The sequence below is a fragment of the Scylla paramamosain genome, chromosome 9 (genome assembly GCF_035594125.1).
Source record: "Scylla paramamosain isolate STU-SP2022 chromosome 9, ASM3559412v1, whole genome shotgun sequence".
Lineage (NCBI taxonomy): Eukaryota > Metazoa > Arthropoda > Malacostraca > Decapoda > Portunidae > Scylla > Scylla paramamosain.
Genome location: NC_087159.1, coordinates 20,897,278 through 20,920,666, shown reverse-complemented (window position 1 = coordinate 20,920,666; position 23,389 = coordinate 20,897,278). Strand labels below are relative to the sequence as shown.

At 40.6% G+C, this 23,389-nt stretch overlaps 1 protein-coding gene across 9 annotated transcripts in view; it reads right to left on the bottom strand.

Moving 5' to 3' along the window:
* LOC135103708 (uncharacterized) overlaps positions 1-23,389 on the bottom strand; it is a 254,425-nt gene that overhangs the window by 15,178 nt on the left and 215,858 nt on the right. For 7 of the 9 annotated variants that reach the window (XM_064010316.1, XM_064010312.1, XM_064010310.1 and 4 more), the window contains one exon: positions 10,505-10,594. The exons of the other annotated variants lie outside the window; for them this stretch is intronic. The gene's annotated coding sequence lies outside the window, so the exon portion shown is untranslated. The remainder of the gene's footprint in view (positions 1-10,504; positions 10,595-23,389) is intronic. 9 annotated transcript variants of the gene reach the window in all.

The window sequence follows — 23,389 nt, the reverse complement described above, 5'->3', positions numbered from 1 at the left end:
AAGCACAAAACGGGCCTCTGGCAGCGAGGACAGAAATACAAAATGGACCTCGGTTAGCGAGGACAGAAGCACAAAACAGGCCTCGGGCAGCGAGGGCAGAAATACAAAACAGGCCTCGGTTAGCGAGGACAGAAGCACAAAACGGGCCTCAGGCAGAGAGGGGGACAAACACAAAACGGGCCTCGGGCAGCGAGGACAGAAATACAAAATGGGCCTCGTTAGCAAGAACAGAAGCACAAAACGGGCCTCAGACAGTGAGGACAGAAATACAAAACGTGCCTCGATCAGCAAGGACAGCGACACCGGATTGGCCTCAATTAGCAAGGATGGAAACGCAAAATGGGCCTCGGGTAGTGAGGGCAGAAATGGAAACAGATCTTGGTTAGCAAGGACAGAAACGCAAAACGGGCCTCGGGCAGCGAGGACAGAAATACAAATTGTGCCTCGATCAGCGAGGACAGCAACACCAGATTGGCCTCGAGTAGTGAGGACAGAAACACAAAGTGGGCCTCAGGTAGCGAGGACAGAAATACAAAACAGGCTCGGTCAGCGAGGACAGAAACAGTAAACAAACCACATCCAGTGAGGGCATTGACACCAAACAGACCTCGATCAGCGAGTACGGAAGCATTTCCTCTAGTGAAGACATAGAGAGCGAATATACCACATCTAGCATGGACGGAACCCCAGGACACAAGAAGAAACCGAGGGCTAGGAGCACCAAACGGGCCTTGATCAGCGAGGATAGAAACACTAAATGGGCTTCAACAAGTGAAGGCAGACACGGAGAAGGGTCCTCGAGTGACGAGGCTCAGTCGCCGAACAAGAGTAGAAGGCGTGCTAAACGCTTAAGAACAAGGAATGAACACAGAGAGCACCACAGCAAACCAACCGGTCGGAAACACGCCCAGGAGGGGCATGGCTCTAGTGATGTCCTGCTTGAGACGGTACGGCTGATGCATGCTGAACTACCCAAGCTCCAGGCAGGGAGCGTCAAGAATTACTGGACCTTTAAGAGGCAGTTCCAGGAGTTCTATCTTTACTCATCAGCCTCAGATACATACAAGCTCAACCGACTCTTCACCAGCTGTTCCAAGGAGGAAATAATACAAGACAAGATAGAGCACTGCATGGCTCTACCAACAGATCAGGGCCTCAAGGTGGCTCTAAGGATCCTGGATGAAAGATTCTGTGATGAGAGGACGTATATGAATTAGTCTCTCGCCACCAGCCTCACAGGACCTTGTGAGGCGACACAGCTGGTGACTACATTCTGCCTTACCTAAGTGGCATGTTCCCTTGTTTCAGTTTTCCCTTGCTGATGGTATTTTATGTTGTACCGTGTCAGTTCATGAGTAGGCAGTGATGCAACTTGTCATCCCCACTTCTTCAGTTACTTCAGTACTTCAGCTCATTAACACTCCCCAGTCTGGTCATCCAAGGCACGACACATCTTCAACTATGGCTTGTAACTGTTATGTTATTACCGGCCTGCAAGGAGCCTTGATATCATGAATCATGTAGTGCAGTGTCTTTCTTTTGCACAAACTAAGGGGAACACACACACAGCTCCTATGCTCAAATATCTTACTCCTGGTTCTTTTGACACTGTTGCAAAAGACTTCCTGCAGTTAACTTGAAGTCACCAAGGATCTTCCTTTGTTCTAGTTTGTGTTGATCATTTCAGTCGCTTTGTCAATCCTGCACCTTTGCCTAACAAATATGCTCTAGTCATTGCTAATAATGGGACAGAATTTAAGGAGGTAATTCACACCATTTGTTAACAGTACAAAATTTCACAATGCTTTATCACAGCTCACCATCCAGCTTCTAATGGGCTTGTAAAATGGACTAATAGAAAAATTTTGGAGATCTTTCAGCCTGTTGCAGGTAAATTTCATGAGTCATGGGAGGGCTGGCTTCTGCATGTAACTGCTTCTATTAATGGTTCTGTAAATTAATCTATGGGAAAGACTCTATACTATAACATGTCTGGTCAAGAGGAACATCTCCCTTAAGACATACTAACAGCTACTTGTGTGCCAGTGTATTCCTCTGATGACTATGCACAGTCTCATATCAGCACTTTTCAGACTATACATGTGTCTGTGCAAGAGAAAGACTCCAAGTTTCACGCATAGAGATGACTAGTCAGCAGCATAGTACAGTAACACCTGTGTCCCTTGGTGTTTGGTGACACTGTCTTTAAAGCCTCACCTCTGCACCAGTCAAAATTAGAATCTAAATTTTCAGGCCCTTTTCTCATTACTGAGAGCCTTTCTGGTAATGAATTTAAGATCTTTAATCCAGCTCTGAATATTTCAGAAATAGTTCATGTAGACAGGTTGAAGAAGGCTGGGCTTCCCATCCCCTCCTCTTTGGATTCTCCAGCACCTCCGTTCCCACCTGTTTCTCACACTTCTGTTCCTCCAGCTCACTCTTATAATCTCCATAGTAGGGCTGTATAAATTTTTTGGGGGACCCATTTCATATTTATCATGTAATTTTTTTTTTCTCACTGCTGTCTCAGGGGCATGTATATTTTGTTCTGCCCTTTGGGAGGGATTGTCTTTTTCCTGCCTCATGTTAGGCTGAGAATGATTTTTGTTTTCCTTTGTGCTGTCTTGCAGTGATATATATATATATATATATATATATATATATATATATATATATATATATATATATATATATATATATATATATATATATATATATATATATATATATATATATATATATATATATATATATATATATATATATATATATATATATATCAAGCTCTCTCTCTCTCTCTCTCTCTCTCTCTCTCTCTTGTCCCCTATCTCTGACAGATAAGGGGATGGGGAGGTGACAGGGAGGGAAGTTTGAGAAGACAAAAGAGGAAGGGAGAGAAAAGGAAAAACAGGAGGAATGGACATAACTGGGGAAGGAGAGTACATGGGGCAAGGAAGTGGAGGAAAAGTGAATGAAGAGGATGGGAGTATGGGAAGAAAGTAGAAAGAATAAATATAAGCAGTAAAGGTGAGGAGTGCGTGAAGAATTAGAGGGAGAGAGCAAATATTGGGAAATAAGTATTTTCTTTTCCTGTCCTCTGCTATTTTCATTTTTCCTCCATTTCCTTCGCATTTATGCTTCTTCCATCCAATTTTCATTCTCACAACTAGCTAAATACAACTAGGTAAATACACACACACACACACACACACACACACACACACACACACACACAGTGGTACAAGCAAAAAATATTAATGAATTTAAAGTTAAGCTGGATGCTTATAGATATGGAGACAGGACCGCACGAGCATAGCTCTTTTCCTGTAAAACACAACTGGGTAAATACACACACACACACACACACACACACACACACACACACACACACACACACACACACACACACATCTGGAGATGAAGAATATAAGAATGTATGGATAAACAGGGATATGGATGAAATTGAAAGGTTGAAGCAAAAGGAGCTAGTAAATGAGGCTAAACATAAAAACAAACAACAAATGGGAGAGAAGAAGTTTTCTGGAGAGTAAGAGATATGAGAATAAAGAAATGGTACATCAAACAGTAAGTAAAGTATGTTATACTAATGTAAATGGATTAATGTCGAAGATGGAAATAAATGAGTTATTAAACAGAACTGCACTGGATGTATTATTTTGAGACCAAATGGAAAAAATGAAAGGGGAACAAAATAGAAAATGAATGGGGAACTCCTGACATTGGTAATGATTTATGGATGAAAAATAGAAGTGTTAAAGTGGAGAAGGTAATAAAAAGTCAAAACAAGTCTGAAATTCTGCAAGTGATGATTAAAAGTGGAAATGGAAGGATAATGAATTATGTAGGAGTGTATGTGCCACCTATGACCAATGCTTGGCAAAAAGAAGAGCATGAAGAGATGTTGGTCGATGTACTAAAAGGTCTTTAAAAAATTGTGATGGAAAGTATTGATATAGTTATTGTTGGTGATTTTAATTGTAAGGAGATAAATTGGGAGACACTGACAACTACTGAAAATGAGAACTCATGGAGTAACAGATTATTAAACTGGGCAGTGGAAAACTTGATGACTTGTTGGGTTAATAGTGATACCAGATTTAGTGGAAGAGATAAACCATCAAGACTTGATTTAGTGTTTACCAAGGACATGGAAATCATTGAAACTATACACTATGATAGCCCTCTAGGTAAAAGTGATCATGTGTTGATGGAATTTAATCTGAAAAATGAAAATGAAATCAGTGATGAAAACTATAAGGTGAAAAGATTTAAATATAGTAAAGCTGACTTTGAGAAATTACAAAAGTACTTTGTTGCCGTGGACTGGAAAGACTTTGAAGATGCAGAAGATGTTCAGGAAAAATGGTATGAATTTATAAGGATATATAATTCTGCTGTGGAGAAATTTGTACCTAGAAGAGGAGCAAGATATAGAAAGGATAAAGAATGGTTCAGTACAAAATGCAGAGATTAAAAATTGTAAGTTAAATGCTTGGAATAGATGGAAGAAGAGGAAAACTGAGAGCAGATGGGAGGAATATAATGATACTAGAAACAAGTACGTTGAGATAATAAGATTGGAGAGAAGCTATGAAAGAGATATGATAGATAAGTGTATAAATGAACCAAAACTACTCTTTAAACATATTAATGGGAAGATGAAGAAGAAGGAAGGTGTATCAAGATTGAAAGTTGAAGAAAAAATCTATGAGAATGCACAGGGCATGGTGGAGGTTATGAACAATAGTTTCAGATCGGTATTTACTGTGGAAGGGGAGTTTGATGCTGGAAGGGATAATATGGTGAAGAATATACTAAGTACAGTCCCAGTCAGTTATGAGGAAATACTTAAGATGATGGAAAAACTTGATGTAAATAAAGCATCTGGTCCAGATGGAGTACCAAACTGGATATTGATGGAATGTAGAGAACAACTGGCTGCTAAAATTCAGTTTAGTGATAACATTACTATCACAGGGAAGAGCAGCAAAAGATTGGAAAAGAGCAAATATTACACCAATATTCAAAGGAGAAAACAAGGAAAACCCACTAAATTATAGACCAGTGTCCTTGACTAATGTTGTAGGAAAACTATGTGAAAGAACAATAAAGGAAAGATGGATAGAACACTTGGAAAGAGATAAAGTTTTTGTAAATTGGATTTAGGAGGGAAAGATCATGCTCCATGAACTTAGTCCTTTTATTCAAGGGTAGTTGATATTGTGCAGGAGAGGGACGGATGGGTGGATGGTGTCTACTTAGACTTGAAGAAAGCGTTTGACAAAGTACCACACCAAAGATTGCTATGGAAGATAAAAAAAATTATGGAAAAATTGGAGGAAGACTACTGAAGTGGATGGAGGATTATTTGGATGATAGAGAGATGAGAACTGTAATACAAGACCAAAATTCATCTTGGCTGAAAGTAACTAGTGGTCTCTCACAGGGGTCAGTGTTGGGACTGATAATGTTTGTAATATATGTGAATGACATAAATGAAGAAATAGATAATTATCTCATTATTCTTATTATGTTCTTTTTATGTTGCTTTATCTCGCTGCACATTACACACACCCCTCATAAATGAAAATTTTTGGAAGATATACAAACACTTATGAAAATTTTAGGAACATACAAGTAGTCAGGCACATCAGACTCAAACAAGGGGAATATACAACTTACTGTATTTAATAGCTCATAAGACACACCTTTTCTCCAAAAAAAGCCTCAGGAAATGAGCCTGCATCCTATGAGGCCAAGGTTCAACATTGAAGCAGTGGTTGGTGGTAAGTCTATGGCAACAGAGGCTCTAAAATCAAACCCCAGACATCTTCGAACATGTAAACAAAGTGATGATTGGTACCACACCACAAAACAACTCTTTCTTTCAAGATAACAATATATAATAGGTCATAATTACAGGTAATTCACATAGAATGACACCAGTCAGGAAGAATTTGCCTAAGTGACCATGCACCACACAATGCATGTACCAAAACAAACACGCGGTCGATTATGCGCCGAACCCAGTGACACGGGCAAGCTTCACTGCGTTCTTTACAGTGTGATGCCGTTACTCCTTGAGGTAAGACTCACTTTCATACAATTAAAATTGCACCTATCTTTTAACATTCCTATGAACAAAGTTTATTACCCCTGTAGTCCCTCACAGTCACTACCGATGCCATATGCCAGGTACATGTTTATATCTCACAACAGGATTGGTACGTAGGCTACTAGCAAATATTAAAGTTTTTAAATGCAAAATATTGGAATCTAATAATGATCTAAATGCATATGAGAGTCTTCAAATGTCAGGTGAAATCCTTCATTTCATATTCAGAGCTTAAATCCGCTCATTTATTTATTTATTTATTTATTTGATTTTTTTTCAATGTCTGCCAAAACTGGGTGTGTCTTACAAGCCATTGCATCTTATGGGCCATTAAATACAGTACAATGTATCAAACATCCCCTCTTCTTCAATGACACTCAACTGTTCCCCTCTTCTACACTGAACATCCTCAGTCTGTCATTTTCTTATAATTTCAACAGGAAAGTTCACATCTCATCTCTTGCTAAAACATACTCTATGAAGTTAGGCCTTCTGAGACATCACCAGTTTTTCTCACCCACCCCCAGCTGCTAACTCTGTACAAAGGCCTTATCTATCCATGTATGGAATATCTTTCACGTGTCTGGGGAGTTCCCCTCATACTCCTCTTTTAGACAGGGTGGAATCAAAAGCTTTTCGTCTCATCAACTCCTCTCCCCTAACTGACTGTCTTCAGCCTCTTTCTCATTGCAACAATGTTGCATCTCCAGATATCTTTTACCACTATTTTCACGCTAACTGCATGCCTCCCCTCCACCCGCGGCCTCACTGCACAAGACTCTTCTTTCTCTCACCCCTGTTCTGTCCACCTCTCTAATGTAAGAGTCAACCAGTATTCTCAATCATTCATTCCTTTCTCTGGTAAACTCTGCTTCTGCTGCCTGCTTCTGTATTTCCACCTTCCTATGACTTGAATTCCTTCAAGAGGGAGGTTTCAAGACACTTACCCTTCAATTTTTGACTATTGCTTTGGACCCTGTTGTGGGACTGACATCTCAGTGTTTTTTTTTTTTTTTTTTTTTTTTGCCCTTGACCAGTGTCCCTCCTACATAAAAAAAAAAAAAAGAGAAAAAAAAAAGTGAGGAGGCAGCCACACTGGCCTTCCCAATCCAATACAAAGCCCAGATCAAACAATCCAATACAGCCCAGATCTCATCACGCTCCTGGTCCCAACCCTGGGTCACAAAGCCACCAGCTTCTGGGGCATCTTGGAAGCAGTGGCTGTTATTGATTTGGTACAATTAAATTTGAAGTCTCCCATACTTCTACAATAATAGCAGATGGGCTACACACTATACCTGGGAGTGCTGTGTTGCATGCTCCCAGACTGTCTCCATCATGGGCTGGGTGGAGACTTATTACCTACAGAGCTGACTCACCCCATCTTATTACTGGAGCCACTACTATAATGTGGAGTCCCAGACAAACTGGAAAAAGCTGCGCCACCAAAAACAACATCACCAGCCTGATCAGACATACCACAAATCCACCATGGGTGGCACAGGCTGATGTGTGAACACATCATCATCTCCCCATGTAGCTGCCTCTTTCAAGGTCTTAAACCTTTTTCTTACAGAACAGCGGTACTAATTCCTTCTTAGCCACATTAATAAACTGCTCCATTACTATGATTTCCTTTAACTCATGGTAAGAGGTGGCCTGCTCACTAGCAATCCACTTTTTAAATGTCTCCTCCAGATAGCAAGCACACTCTAGATATGAGTCACTGGGTCTCTTCTTTCCTCCCTGGAACTGCAGCCTGTACACCTCTGGCTGCAGCTCATAAGCTCTCAGGATGTCAGCCTTCAACTCCTCATAATCCTCCAAATACTCAGCTGACATCCTATCATACACTTCCAAGGCCTTACCCTTCAACATAATGGCAACAAGGCCAACCCATCTCTCCTGAAGCCAATCAAATTCTGAAGCTTTCTTCTCAAATCTCCTAAACCACTCCATCACCTTTTCATCAAACTCAGGAATCAACTTCAAACTTCTTACCCTCTGGCTTTCTACTGTGTCCTCCTTAACTCTTCCTCTCCTCAAGCCATGGGGTGAATTGATTTCAATTCGAGTCTTCTCCAGCTCAAATATCCTATTCTTCTCAGCTTCTTCCCTCTCATACATCTTAGCCTCCTTCTCCACCTCAAGTAATCTCATTTTCTTCTCCTTCTCAGCCTCAAGTAGCCTCATTTCTTTCTCTTTCTTGGCTTCAAGTATTCTGGCCTTCTCGGCCTTAAGTCTCCTTGCTTCTCTAGCTTACTCAGTGTTCAATCTCTTTTCCTTGGTTTCAGCTTCCAACTGGAGCCTTCTCAATTCTCTCTCCTCTTTCTCTCTAGCCCCCTCCATCTTCTCATTTCCAACTTAAATCTCATCTCCTCAGACATGCCTTCAGTTTGGTAGAAGCCAACAACACTGTGAGCAGGGCTAACACTTCCATGAACACTATGTGAGGGACTGGGTGTCCTCACACCAAACTGGGCCAAATCTACACTGCCACTCCCAGCAGAGGCAGGGGATTCCAGTCACGAGTCACTCTTGCTACAAGCCTTGCCCTCAATAGTTCACACTAAATGTGAGCACACACAAGACAATGAAACAAACTGTCTTCCCCACATGGCAATGAAGCTTTCAACTATCCTGGTGAGGTTGCCAATTTCTGTTATGACCAAAAATCCCTGCCCCTTCACAAAGCTGCCGCACCTAGACTAGTTTCATTGAGCCACCTCCTGCATGGACTCAAAGTAACACTTAACCACAACAGTTGTGAAAGAATTGACAACAATGTCTAGGAAAAACAGTTAAAATGCAATAACATGCATATAGTTGAGTTATAATACCCTGTTGGACATTCACCCTCTGTAACAGTCCTTCCACTGCCCCCCTCCGTAACAGTCCTCCCACTGCCCAACAGTGTGTTATAGCTTCAAGCCAAATAGTATTGTTTACTGCCTCCTGGACAGCAGCCCTTGTCAGGGCCAGAGGAGGGAGTAAAGTTCACTATACAGCTAATTACTTAGGTCCTCTATGGCTGAACTGAATCAACCTGCAGTAGCATTTAAGACAAAATAGGGTCACTAACAAGATACACAAGAAACTATTACAAAAAAAAAAAATCACAAACACACAGGAGGGCCAGTCACCGCTCACTGCACAACCTTGGCCTGTACACTCACACAGCCAAGGAGTCACTTCCCTGGGTATAGTGTGCACAATACACAACTAGTCTTACTGGCAGACTACTATGGAGACTCCTATTCTATATAAATAGGCTTGGGTGTATGGCCAATAATGACTCACTTATACCCTTAAGGCAACTGACCTGGCTAACTATTATCATGCCCTAGTCTCCTTCAAATATTAGAGCACATCTCAGTATGTCTGCTTTTTCCAAGTGCTGGGCAGTGAATGTCCATGAGAAAGTGCACCAAACACTTTCCTGCAATGCTACTAAGGGGAGGGGGTACAAGGGGAGGTGGGGGTGCGACACACATACATTTGGATGCCTACCCACACAGTGCAGTCTTTACTTGAATAAAACACTTTACTTTTAAGATTTCTACTGATTAAACAAGGGGGTGCTAGATTAATTCTGATTATTTCATTGTCAAGGGCAGCTCTTCTACTACAAACTACATGAGACTTAAACTGACTGAACATAAAAGAAATAAGGTAAATTAATTGGGGAAGGAGAGTCTCTGGGTGCAGGGTTTTCTTATGGTAAGTTTATAGCAGTGAGCGGTCACTCTTAATTGTACATCTGGTGTTCATACTCTAGCTCTCTCTCATTATTCTTACTATGTTCTTCTTTTATGTTGCTTTATCTCGCTGCACATTGCAAAAATTACTCAACTTCAAATACTAAAAAAACAAAGCAAAAGCTACTCTGGTGGGAGTTTTATTTTAGATTTAGTTTTGTGCTTGAAGATGAAGAAGGTATCTCATTCATTGTAATGGTATATCACTGTCTCAGTTGTCTGGTGCTCACTGACCTAAACCTAAAAGTTTGGGTGTCGTCTTATACCACCAATAATGTAAATTTAAATATATCAGCCAGAAAACTCCACGATGAACTCAGAGTGTGAGAGGTAAACCCGTGATAGTTGAGGGATTACTGTAATTTAAATGTGATCACATTGAAGAGTCTCAATATAACAAACAATTTTCTGCACTAATGAGTAATCCAAAGCCACCTGGACAATTAGTAAAATGGGCCTTTAATGAGCATCACTGAGATCATGCACATCCCTTCAAGCAATGGAAAAATTCTAAGGGGGCACATGAAAACACAGAATGCTTCAGTGTGGAGTGAGAGAAATTAAAGACAGTTAAAGGAAGGAAAATGGTCAAGCAGACTTTGATTCCAACCTGTTTAGAAGTGTTGTATGAGTGGAGCTTTCTCCCACACAAGGTGCATTCCATACATGGATGGGCGAGGTCTTTGTTAAAAGCCAGCATCTGAGAGGGAGAAAAATTGATGTGAACAATATAAACATCTACTGTAATTTTGGATGAAGATGAAGCTGGAGGCATTTATTCTTCTCTCCTCCCAATAGTTTCAGATATGATTTAGGAATCTAGCACTCAGCTTCACCTAAATCCTGGATACCACATATATGTGGTATCCAGGATTTAGGTTTATATGTATATATAAGTACATATAAACAACTGTACATACAATTAGCTATACACTATCTAGAGTGGCAACACTGTATAGGGGTTGTAAAAAAATCTATCAATAGTTCCATAGCACATCAGGTGACATTACAGAGATGTGTGTTTTGGCTGAACAGTAACAATTATTAAGCAGTCTGGCTAATGGTATTATGCTGTGAACTTTGTGGACTGTGCCACAGCAGATTTTTATAACCATGTGCACAGGCACATTTGTGATTTCATCACAGACTGAAAACTAGAACAGATTAAGCATCTAATCTCTGTGTCAAACTCAACAAATCTGCATTGGAAACCTATGACATGATTTGGCATGAATATGGTAATGAAGCAATGAGTCATGTGAAGTGTTTCAAATGGCACATTTGTTACATAACATCACTAGAGAGTAGGACAACTTCCCAAGAACACAGTCCCAGAAAATGTGGAAACAGCTTAGTGGCTAATATATGATGATTGTCAGAAATCCATTGGTGGAGATGGCCAGTTGGAAGAGAAGGCCTGTGGTGTGAAAGTATCACTTTCTAAGAAGAAAATTCCAAGAATAGCTATACCATTTGGCACTAAAGTTGTGAAGCTTTACATCTACATTCACTATCACATGTATTTTCCATTACCTCAGACTGCACACCTGTGTCTAAATCCTAGCTCCTGAGAACAATCTGGCTTTCTCAGTGGCATTTCTGAGACTTCTGACCACCTCATTCTTGGAACACTTGGAAAGTGTATCCAATTCTCAGCTCAGGAGAGATCCATCTCTCAAGGAGTATAGGTCATTGTAAAAATTATCTTTGTTTCTTATTAAAAAATGAAACTGTATTTGAAAGCATCAATGAATATACAGTAGGGTACACGACAATGCAGTTGTTTTAATGCACAACTGCAATAATGCACTGAAATTTAAATAAACATTTAATTGGAATAACAATTCAAAATCAGCATAATGAACTTGCCACAAGTGTGAGCACTGGAATTTTCATAAAAATTTAATCAGAATAACGAGCCAAACCTGGTATAATGAACTCAGCACTAATGCAAACACTGAGATCTTAATAAAAATCTAATTGGAAACTAAAACTCACCAACTGTGTGAGCCGCTGCTCACCTATCTGCCATCTGTCCCTTCCTCCCTTTTTTCCTTTCCTCTCCCTCCTTTCATCTTGTCTCAAACCTCCCTCCCTGTTATCTGTCAGAGATAAGGGACAAGGAAGTGATACCTTGCTCTCTCTCTCTCTCTCTCCCCTTCACTCATTTTATGCCATTTTTGCTTCATCGTTTCTCACTCTCTTATACATAATTCCACTTTACCTCATTCTATTAAGCAATCCTTAGAATTATTCTTACTTTCACAGAGAGAGAGAGAGAGAGAGAGAGAGAGAGAGAGAGAGAGAGAGAGAGAGAGAGAGAGAGAGAGAGAGAGAGAGAGAGAGAGAGAGAGAGAGAGAGAGAGAGAGAGAGAGAGAGAGAGAGAGAGAGAGTTATATATATATATATATATATATATATATATATATATATATATATATATATATATATATATATATATATATATATATATATATATATAAAGAGAGAGAGAGAGAGAGAGAGAGAGAGAGAGAGAGAGAGAGAGAGAGAGAGAGAGAGAGAGAGAGAGAGAGAGAGAGAGAGAGAGAGAGAGAGAGAGAGAGAGAGAGAGAGAGAGAGAGAGAGATGCTACAAGCTAGCCAACAGTGAACTGGATAATGTCGGCCAATGTGAGGGGCTTCCACACGAACATTGGGGAGTCACTCACAGTGTTATCATTAAGAATAATGTAAGGCTAGTGTTTGTGCATGAAACATCTCTCAATGCCAAGATGCCAAGCAATTATGCCTGAGTTAAAGGGTATTTGCCCTCTGTAAGAAAAGACCACTCTATACAAGTCATGAGGGTGGTATTCTGCTACAGAGAGACAGTAAGTGCTCAGGTAGCAGAACCTCCCACCCCCATGCCCAGGGAACTTGAGCTCTTGGCATTAAAAATAACAGACAGCAATGAGAAAGGTCTGTTGTGTGTTGTGTGTTATCGGCCTCCATCACAGGAAACAGCATTACAGTGTTCCTCTGTGTATTTGCAGTTAGGTATTCACAGTTTTGCATATTCACAGATTTTTACCAGTTTTTTTTTTTTTTTTTTTTCATGTAGGAAGGACACTGGTCAAGGGCAACAAAAATGCAATAAAAAAAATGCCCACTGAAATGCCAGTCCCATAAAAGGTTCAAAGCAGTAGTCAAAAATTGATGAATAAGTGTCTTGAAACCTCCATCTTGAAGGAATTCAAGTCATAAGAAGGTGGAAATACTGAAGAAGGCAGGGAGTTCCAGAGTTTACCAGAGAAAGGGATGAATGATTGAGAATACTGGTTAACTCTTGCATTAGAGAGGTGGACAGAATAGGGGTGAGAGAAAGAAGAAAGTCTTGTGCAGCGAGGCCGCAGGAGGAGGGGAGGCATGCAGTTAGCAAGAGCAGAAGAGCAGTTAGCATGAAAATAGCGGTAGAAGACAGCTAGATATGCAACATTGTGGCGTTGAGGGAGAGGCTGAAGACAGTCAGTTAGAGGAGAGGAGTTGATGAGATGAAAAGCTTTTGATTCCACCCTGTCTAGAAGAGCAGTATGAGTGGAACCCCCACAGACATGTGAAGCATACTCCATACATAGACGGATAAGGCCCTTTTACAGAGTTAGTAGCTGGGGGGGGTGAGAAGAACTGGTAGACATCTCAGAACACTTAACTTCATAGAAGCTGTTTTCGCTAGAGATGAGATGTGAAGTTTCCAGTTCAGATTATAAGTAAAGGACAGACCGAGGATGTTTAGTGTAGAAGAGGGGGACAGTTGAGTGTCACTGAAGAAGAGGGGATAGTTGTCTGGAAGGTTGTGTCAAGTTGATAGATGGAGGAATTGAGTTTTTGTGGCATTGAACAATACCAAGTTTGCTCTGCCCCAATCAGAAATTTTAGAAAGATCAGATGTCAAGCATTCTGTGGCTTCCCTGCGTGAAATGTTTACCTCCTGAAGGGTTGGACATCTATGAAGAGATGTGGAAAAGTGCAGGGTGGTATCAGCGTAGGAGTGGACAGGAGAAGAAGTTTGGTTTAGTAGATCATTAATGAATAATAAGAAGAGAGTGGGTGACAGGACAAAACCCTGAGGAACACCACTGTTAATAGATTTAGGAGAAGAACAGTGACCGTCTACCACAGCAGCAATAGAACGGTCAGAAAGGAAATTTGAGATGAAGTTACAGAGAGGATAGAAGCCATAGGAGGGTAGTTTGGAAATCAAAGCTTTGTGCCAGACTCTATCAAAAGCTTATGATATGTCCAAGGTAACAGCAAAAGTTTCACCAAAATCTCTAAAAGAGGATGACCAAGACTCAGTAAGGAAAGCCAGAAGATCACCAGTAGCCTTGACGGAACCCATACTGGCGATCAGATAGAAGGTTGTGAAATGATAAATGTTGAATGTAGGCAAACTTCCAAGAAGAAGGAAAGGTAGATGTTGACAGACAAAGCTGAAAGAGTTTGACAAGGCAAGGTGCAAGCACGGAGGCACAGTTTCCTAGAACAATAGGAGGGGCCCCATCAAGTCCATAAGCCTTCTGAGGGTTTAGGCCAGCAAGGGCATGGAAAACATCATTTTGAAGAATTTTAATAGGTGACATGAAGTAGTCAGAGGGTGGAGAAGAGGGAGGAACAAACCCAGAATCGTCCAAGGTAGAGTTTTTAGCAAAGGTTTGAGCAAAGAATTCAGCTTTAGAAATAGATGTGATAGCAGTGGTGCCATCTGGTTGAAGTAGAGGAGGGAAAGAAGAAGAAGCAAAGTTATTGGAGATATTTTTGGCTAGGAGATATTTTTGGCTGGATGCCAGAAGTCACAAGCGGAGTTAAATCTTGAAAGGTTTTGACACTTTCTGTTAATGAAGGAGTTTTTGGCTAGTTGGAGAACAGACTTGGAATGGTTCCAGGCAGAAATATAAAGTGCATGAGATTCTGGTGATGGAAGGCTTAAGTACCTTTTGTGGGCCACCTCTCTATCATGTATAGCACGAGAAAAAGCTGTGTTAAACCAAGGTTTAGAAGGTTTAGGACGAGAAAAGAGTGAGGAATGTATGCCTCCATGCCAGAAACTATCAGCTCTGTTATGCGCTCAGCACATAAAGACGGGTCTCTGACATGGAAGCACTAATCATTCCAAGGAAAATCAGCAAAATACCTCCTCAGGTCCCCCCAACTAGCAGAGGCAAAACACCAGAGGCACCTTCGCTTAGGGGGATCCTGAAGAGGGATTGGAGCGATAGGACAAGATACAGATATGAGATTGTGATCGGAGGAGCCCAATAGAGAAGAAAGGGTGACAGCATAAGCAGAAGGATTAGAGGTCAGGAAAAGGTCAAAAATGTTGGGCGTATCTCCAAGACGGTCAGGAATACGAGTAGGGTGTTGCACCAATTGCTCTAGGTCATGGAGGATAGTAAAGTTAAAGGCTAGTTCACCAGGATGGTCAGTGAAGGGAGAGGAAAGCCAAAGCTGGTGGTGAACATTGAAGTCTCCAAGAATGGAGATCTCTGCAAATGGGAAGAGGGTCAGAATGTGCTCCACTTTGGAAGTTAAGTAGTCGAAGAATTTCTTATAGTCAGAGGAGTTAGGTGAAAGGTATACAGCACAGATAAATTTAGTTTGAGAGTGACTGTAGTCATAGCCAGATGGTGGAAAACTCAGAAGATTCAAGAGCGTGGGCACGAGAGCAGGTTAAGTCATTGCGCACATAAACGCAGCATCCAGCTTTGAATCGAAAATGAGGATCGAGAAAGTAGGAGGGAACAGAAAAGGGGCTACTGTCAGTTGCCTCAGACACCTGAGTTTCAGTGAGGAAAAGAAGATGAGGTTTAGAAGAGGAGAGGTGGTGTTCTACAGATTGAAAATTAGATCTTAGACCGCAAATGTTGCAGAAGTTAATGAAGAAAAAGTTGAGGGGGGCGTCAAGACACTTAGGGTTGTCGACAGAAAGGCAGTCTGACCTGGGGATATTTATGGTCCCCTCCCCAGATGGGGACTCTGAGGCTGGTGTAGGAGTCGCCATGATGATTTTAAAATTTTTGAGTGAAGGGTGTGTGTGTTATTAGGTGCTTGTAGTTTTGTGTGGAGGAAGAAAGTTGTCTTTAGAGGGCAGGCTGTGACTGCCCCCTTGTGTTGTGAGACCCAAAGGGAAACGTTCAGTGAGGTCACAGCTGGGTTTAATGATAAGTTCACAGCACCCCCTGAACAGTACTTTGGACCTCACTGGGAGTAATTATCGTTTCAGCAGGTGTCTACTGCCCACCGGCTCAGTCTTTTAGCCAAAAGAGCCTGAATCATTGTTTCAGTTATTGTAAATTACAGTAAACCCTCAATATGACGAATACATATGGTGGGAAAGTACATCACTAAAGATGAAAATTCACTTTATCCAGAGAGAGAGAGAGAGAGAGAGAGAGAGAGAGAGAGAGAGAGAGAGAGAGAGAGAGAGAGAGAGAGAGAGAGAGAGAGAGAGAGAGAGAGAGAGAGAGAGAGAGAGAGAGAGAGAGAGAGAGAGAGAGAGAGAGAGAGAGAGGTATCATTCCTTTGTCCCCTATCTCTGACAGATAAGGGGGAGGGAAGGTGACAGGGAGGGAGGTTTGAGACAAGATGAAGGGAGGGAGAGGAAAGGAAAAAAGTTGGAAAGAACAGGTGGTGGATAGGTGAGCAGTGGCTTGCATAGCTGGTGAGTTAGTGTTGCAAGTTTTAGTTTGTTGTTCTGATTAAATTTTTATTAAAATTTCAGAGATCACATGAATGACAAGTTCATCTTGCTAGTTTATGTTCATTATTCTAATGAAATTTTTATTAAAATTCCAGTGTTTGCACTAATGGCGAGATTGTTATGCAAGTTTTAGTTCCTTATTCCGATTAAATATTTAAGAAATTTCAGTGTGTTATTGCAGTTGTACGTTATAACAAGCGTGTGTTGTCATGTACCCTACTGTATTTTGTGCTCCAACAAATACAATAAGTGGGGCTTTGAAAAGAGTTGGTCATTGACAGTGACTCCCAGAGTTTAACTGTGTTGACCACCTGAAGGATACTGAGGCCAAGGGTGAGAAATAGGGAGCTGCTGTTGGCTGCACCTAGATTTATGCACACTGAAACCATTTTAGTGGGGTTGAGGATAACATAATTCTCCCTTGTCAAAGGCAGTTTGCAGTACAGTGAGGTCTAATTCAATTCAGCAGTGCTAAAACTGGATGCAATGACGAAGTCATCCACATACTCCCACCTGTGATCTGTGTTCCTAAGAACATCAATAATTAGGAAAAAGAAACAGGGAATTCACTTTAGTGCTCTAGGAAGCACCACAAGTAAGCATTAGCAGTGGAGATGATGTTGAGTGATAGCACACACTTCTGTGCTTATTGCCAAGAAGTCAGACAATCAGGAGGTAAGGGAGGATTGCATGCATGCATGCTTTCTGCAAGATCAAAGGGTTTTGTAAAGTCAATGAAGATGAAAGTCACCCCTGTCTCCTTTAGTTCTAATTAAGCAATGGTGGAGGATTTAATACCATATTGCTGTGGGCCCAGAAGTAGGTGATGGCTATAGGCCAGAGCTCATGCAGTGGTGGGATTCCTGACTTTGAGGATGGATGAGACATAAGATGTTTTCCATATATAGAGGCATTTTAATCCTGTACCTCACATGTATCCCGATTTGCAAAATGGTGTTAGAGGGATTTATCACTCGATATTGATTACTGGGTTCCTGAACAAGAAAACACCAAGGTGCTTGTCCTCCATTGCATCAGGAAGGCCACAATAGCCAAATCAAATTATGGCACCTGCCAGCCATGAGAAAATTAAAATTTTTAAACATTTTGCACAGAGAGAGAGAGAGAGAGAGAGAGAGAGAGAGAGAGAGAGAGAGAGAGAGAGAGAGAGAGAGAGAGAGAGAGAGAGAGAGAGAGAGAGAGAGAGAGAGAGAGAGAGAGAGAGAGAGAGAGAGAGAATGTGTTTCAGCAAGTTAAGATTTGCTGTTACACAATATTTTTGTATGTTTTGCTCTGAACACCTACATTTGGAATGGGTCATCCTTTACTTTACTTGCACCCCCCATTTTTGTTGCAGTCCATTAAGAATCCACTCCTCTCATTCATTTTCATTTTACAAAGTCATCAGCAGTTGTCTTGCATTTCACTGACTGAGAACAATAGTAGGCCAATCACCAATTGGGGCATTTGCTATGGTCTGAAAAACTACCAGATTCACCAGGTGACTTCATAATCTTACACAAAAATTTTGATATGCTGGAAAAAAATTTTTACATGATTTGTGTGTTATTAAACTTACTAATAAAATATATGGAACATTGTTAGCTACCATCATCAAGCAAAGAACCAGAAATATGGCAAAATAAGCTAAATATTACATACATTATCTCAAGTCTGAGTTGTACTGTCACCTTAGACAAATGCTATTTTCCCTCTCTGTATGAGTTTAGCTTATCTATTTAAGTTACAGAATTAACGTAAAACTATAAATCCTGGCACATAAGAAACAGCCATATTTTGATGCCAAATTTTAGCAAGATACTGGTGAAGATTGTCTGTTTACATAGTGTCTCCCAACGTCTTCTCTGAGTTGCTGCTAGTCTGTTTACATTGTGTCTTCCAATGTCTTCCCTGAGTTGCCATTTTCTTCTTTGGAAATACAAACCACTCTGTCACACCTTGGTTCCTCTTTCGTGATACGTTCGTGCAGTCAGCCGCAGCACATGTATAGACTGGGGTTTTACATCAGCACTGGAAACTCATATCTCCCATCTCGGGTTTTTGTTATATTTAGTAGAAGTCAGCCTTTTTAATATTAGCCAGTCCTTTTGTCTTGGCAAGGTTTCAGCCGTTACAGTATGCCTGCAGCAAAAATAATACTTGCTCAATTCTTTTTGGGGATTTGCCAGATAAAACATTAGTCCCTGTTGAAACTAGTGGAAAAATATTTCAATGTAAACATGCAGCAGGAGAGTAGAAATACATGTAAAAACACTGACAGCCTAGTTGTGACTATTAAATTTATAATAACTGTTCTGTAGAGTGTGCAGCACCAGATCCCATGGTTATTGTTAGCATAAACACTTAGGACTAATGTTTTGTGGCATATAGGTACAGTACATTAAAATGTCTCACAAGAGGTGGTTTTAGAAAGTGCAGCTCCAGAGAACTGTGGAAGCGTATACCAAGCCCTACATTAAAACTGCCAGCGATCACCTGCAATTCAGACCATGGTGAATGCCCCAATTGATGCAAAAGGATCAGTTTGTGTTTTGATTTGTCCTCTAATGAAGTTCTTATTAACCATAATGACAAGCTGATCAAGATATGATACTCCTGAAATATCAAAACATCTTTCAGAGCATAAATGAAGATAAACAATATTAGGTACATAAATAATGATGTTCAAATAAAGTTAGTACAATATAAGTGAATGAAACTACTGTTCTGTGGTAATACATTTGAGCCCTGCTCAGGCTCAAGTCTTTTTACTGTTGTCAGACATTATTGCCCCTGTGAACAATGGGTGGGGTGTTGAATCAGCCAACAAATCTTCCTTCTGACACAGCCATCACATTAACTAACTAAGGTCTCACATGGGTGAAAAGGGGCTCTGGACTACCTGTCATGCATGTGATGGATAGTGATATAGTGTTTGCTCTTTCCCTCCACTGTCACTCATTGGCAACCTTTAATTATGACAATTTTTGAACATCCAATAACTGATTTTGACAGATAGTAGAAATGATGTGCTGTATGTTAATGAAGGAACCATCCAGGCAGCATTTTATTTATGAAGGTTTCCATTCTCTTCTCTTTTTCATACTGATATGTGTTACAAGAACTGTTTCTTTGAAATCTTTGAAGCACATGTGAGTAGAATTGCGGAAATCAATTTCTTGGAATAAGAATTTTTTTCAATATCAGTCCCTGGTGCTGTATATAGGAAACGACCTCATAAAAGTATGCAAAGTCTGTAAAATTTTTTGTTTTCAAGTTGTGGTCTACATCTACAGTATCTGATAACATATAGGATTCCTCGTATTCCTGACCGTCTTGGAGATACGCCCAACATTCTTGACCTTTTCCTGACCTCTAATCCTTCTGCTTATGCTGGTCACCCTTTCTTCTCCGTTGGGCTCCTCCGATCACAATCTCATATCTTTATCTTGTCCTATCGCTCCAATCCCTCCTCAGGATCCCCCTAAGCGAAGGTGCCTCTGGCATTTTACCTCTGCTAGTTGGGGGGACCTGAGGAGGTATTTTGCTGATTTTCCTTGGAATGACTACTGCTTCCGTGTCAGAGACCCGTCTTTGTGTGCTGAGCGCATAACAGAGGTGATAGTGTCTGGCATGGAGGCGTACATTCCTCACTTTTTTTCTCGTTCTAAACCTTCTAAACCTTGGTTTAACACAGCTTGTTCTCGTGCTATACATGATAGAGAGGTGGCCCACAAAAGGTACTTAAGCCTTCCATCACCAGAATCTCATGCACTTTATATTTCTGCCCGGAACCATGCCAAGTCTGTTCTCCAACTAGCCAAAAACTCCTTCATTAACAGAAAATGCCAAAACCTTTCAAGATCTAACTCCCCTCATGATTTCTGGCATCTAGCCAAAAATATCTCCAATAACTTTGCTTCTTCTTTCCCTCCTCTACTTCAACCAGATGGCACCACTGCTATCACATCTATTTCTAAAGCTGAACTCTTCGCTCAAACCTTTGCTAAAAAACTCTACCTTGGACGATTCTGGACTTGTTCCTCCCTCTCCTCCACCCTCTGACTACTTCATGCCACCTATTAAAATTCTTCGCAATGATGTTTTCCATGCCCCTGCTGGCCTAAACCCTCGGAAGGCTTATGGTCCTGATGGGGTCTCTCCTATTGTTCTCCTAAACTGTGCCTCCGTGCTTGCACCTTGTCTAGTCAAACTCTTTCAGCTCTGTCTGTCAACATCTACCTTTCCTTCTTGCTGGAAGTTTGCCTACATTCAACCTGTTCCTAAAAAGGGTGACCGTTCTAATCTCTCAAACTACCGTCCTATTGCTTTAATTTTCTGCCTATCTAAAGTTTTTGAATCTATCCTCAACAGGAAGATTCTTAAACATCTATCACTTCACAACCTTCTATCTGATCGCCAGTATGGGGTTCCGTCAAGGCCGCTCTACTGGTGATCTTCTGGCTTTCCTTACTGAGTCTTGGTCATCCTCTTTTAGAGATTTTGGTGAAACTTTTGCTGTTGCCTTGGACATATCAAAAGCTTTTGATAGAGTCTGGCACAAAGCTTTGATTTCCAAACTACCCTCCTACGGTTTCTATCCTTCTCTCTGTAACTTCATCTCAAGTTTCCTTTCTGACCGTTCTATTGCTGCTGTGGTAGACGGTCACTGTTCTTCTCCTAAATCTATTAACAGTGGTGTTCCTCAGGGTTTTGTCCTGTCACCCACTCTCTTCTTATTATTCATTAATGATCTTCTAAACCAAACTTCTTGTCCTATCCACTCCTACGCTGATGATACCACCCTGCACTTTTCTACGTCTTTTCATAGACGTCCAACCCTTCAGGAGGTAAACATATCACGCAGGGAAGCCACAGAACGCTTGACTTCTGATCTTTCTAAAATTTCTGATTGGGGCAGAGCAAACCTGGTATTGTTCAATGCCTCAAAAACTCAATTCCTCCATCTATCAACTCGACACAACCTTCCAGACAACTATCCCCTCTTTTTCAATGACACTCAACTGTCCCCCTCTTCTACACTGAACATCCTCAGTCTGTCCTTTACTTATAATCTGAACTGGAAACTTCACATCTCATCTCTAGCTAAAACAGCTTCTATGAAGTTAGGTGTTCTGAGACATCTCCGCCAGTTTTTCTCACCCCCCCTGGCTGCTAACTCTGTACAAGGGCCTTATCCGTCCATGTATGGAGTATGCTTCACATGTCTGGGGAGGTTCCACTCATACTGCTCTTCTAGACAGGGTAGAATCAAAAGCTTTTCGTCTCATCAACTCCTCTCCTCTAACTGACTGTCTTCAGCCTCTCCCTCACTGCCACAATGTTGCATATCTAGCTGTCTTCTACCGTTATTTTCATGCCAACTGCTCTTCTGATCTTGCTAACTGCATGCCTCCCCTCCTTCCGCAGCCTCGCTGCACGAGACTTTCTTCTTTCTCTCACCCCTATTCTGTCCACCTCTCTAACGCAAGAGTTAACCAGTATTCTCAATCATTCATCCCTTTCTCTGGTAAACTCTGGAACTACCTACCTGCTTCTGTATTTCCACCTTCCTATGACTTGAATTCCTTCAAGAGGGAGGTTTCAAGACACTTATTCATCAATTTTTGACCACTGCTTTGACCCTTTTATTGGACTGGCATTTCAGTGGGCATTTTTTTTTATTAGATTTTTGTTGCCCTTGGCCAGTGTCCTTCCTACATAAAGAAAAAAAAAAAAGGATGCACTTTGTCTCTCCTCCCCAAAAACAAGCTTAAAAATTCATCATGTGTCTGATGCTTAAATCCCTTGGGAGAGACAAGACAGTTCCATAACTGGTTTATGCATCTATTCATTGCAGGTATGCATTTGAAGAGAGGATACATGTAATGGTGAAGAACATTTCTAAACTAAATCCATCACACTTTAATAACCTGCAAACCTTTACGGTGTCAGAAATTTACTATATTTTCAACAAAATATTGTATATTAATTTTGGTGATGGGTAACTTAGCACAACTTAAATGCAAATCTGTTGAAAGAATATAAATTGATTTGCGATGATTCAGGATCATACATTAGTGGAACTCTCCCAAACATGCACTGCATGATCACCATTAGATCTGCTTTCAATATCAAGCAACCAACACTATCCAAACTCTCTACCACTTGAATTTACTCCAACATGCGATAACTTCAGCTATGTAACCTTCAATGTACTCAGACCTGTAGGACAATAATATATATATATATATATATATATATATATATATATATATATATATATATATATATATATATATATATATATATATATATATATATTTTTTTTTTTTATTATTATTACTTTTTTTATGTAGGAGGGGCATCAGCCTAGGGCAACAAAATTATATATATATATATATATATATATATATATATATATATATATATATATATATATATATATATATATATATATATATATATATATATATATATATATAAAGGCCCACTGAGGGGCTGGTCCCCGAACAGTCAAAAGTGGTCATCAAAAATTACAGGACTGAAACCTCCCTCTTGAAAGAGTTCAAGTCCTAGGAAGGAAGAAATACAGAAGCAGAAGGGAGTTTCAGAGTTTACCAACAAAAGGGATGAATGAGTGAGAATACTACTTAACTCTTGCATTTGAGAGGTGAACAGAATAGGGTTGAGAGAAAGAAGAAAGTCTTGTGCAGTGAGGCTGCAGGAGGAGGGGAGGCATACATTTAGCATGATCAGAAGAGCAGTTACCATAAA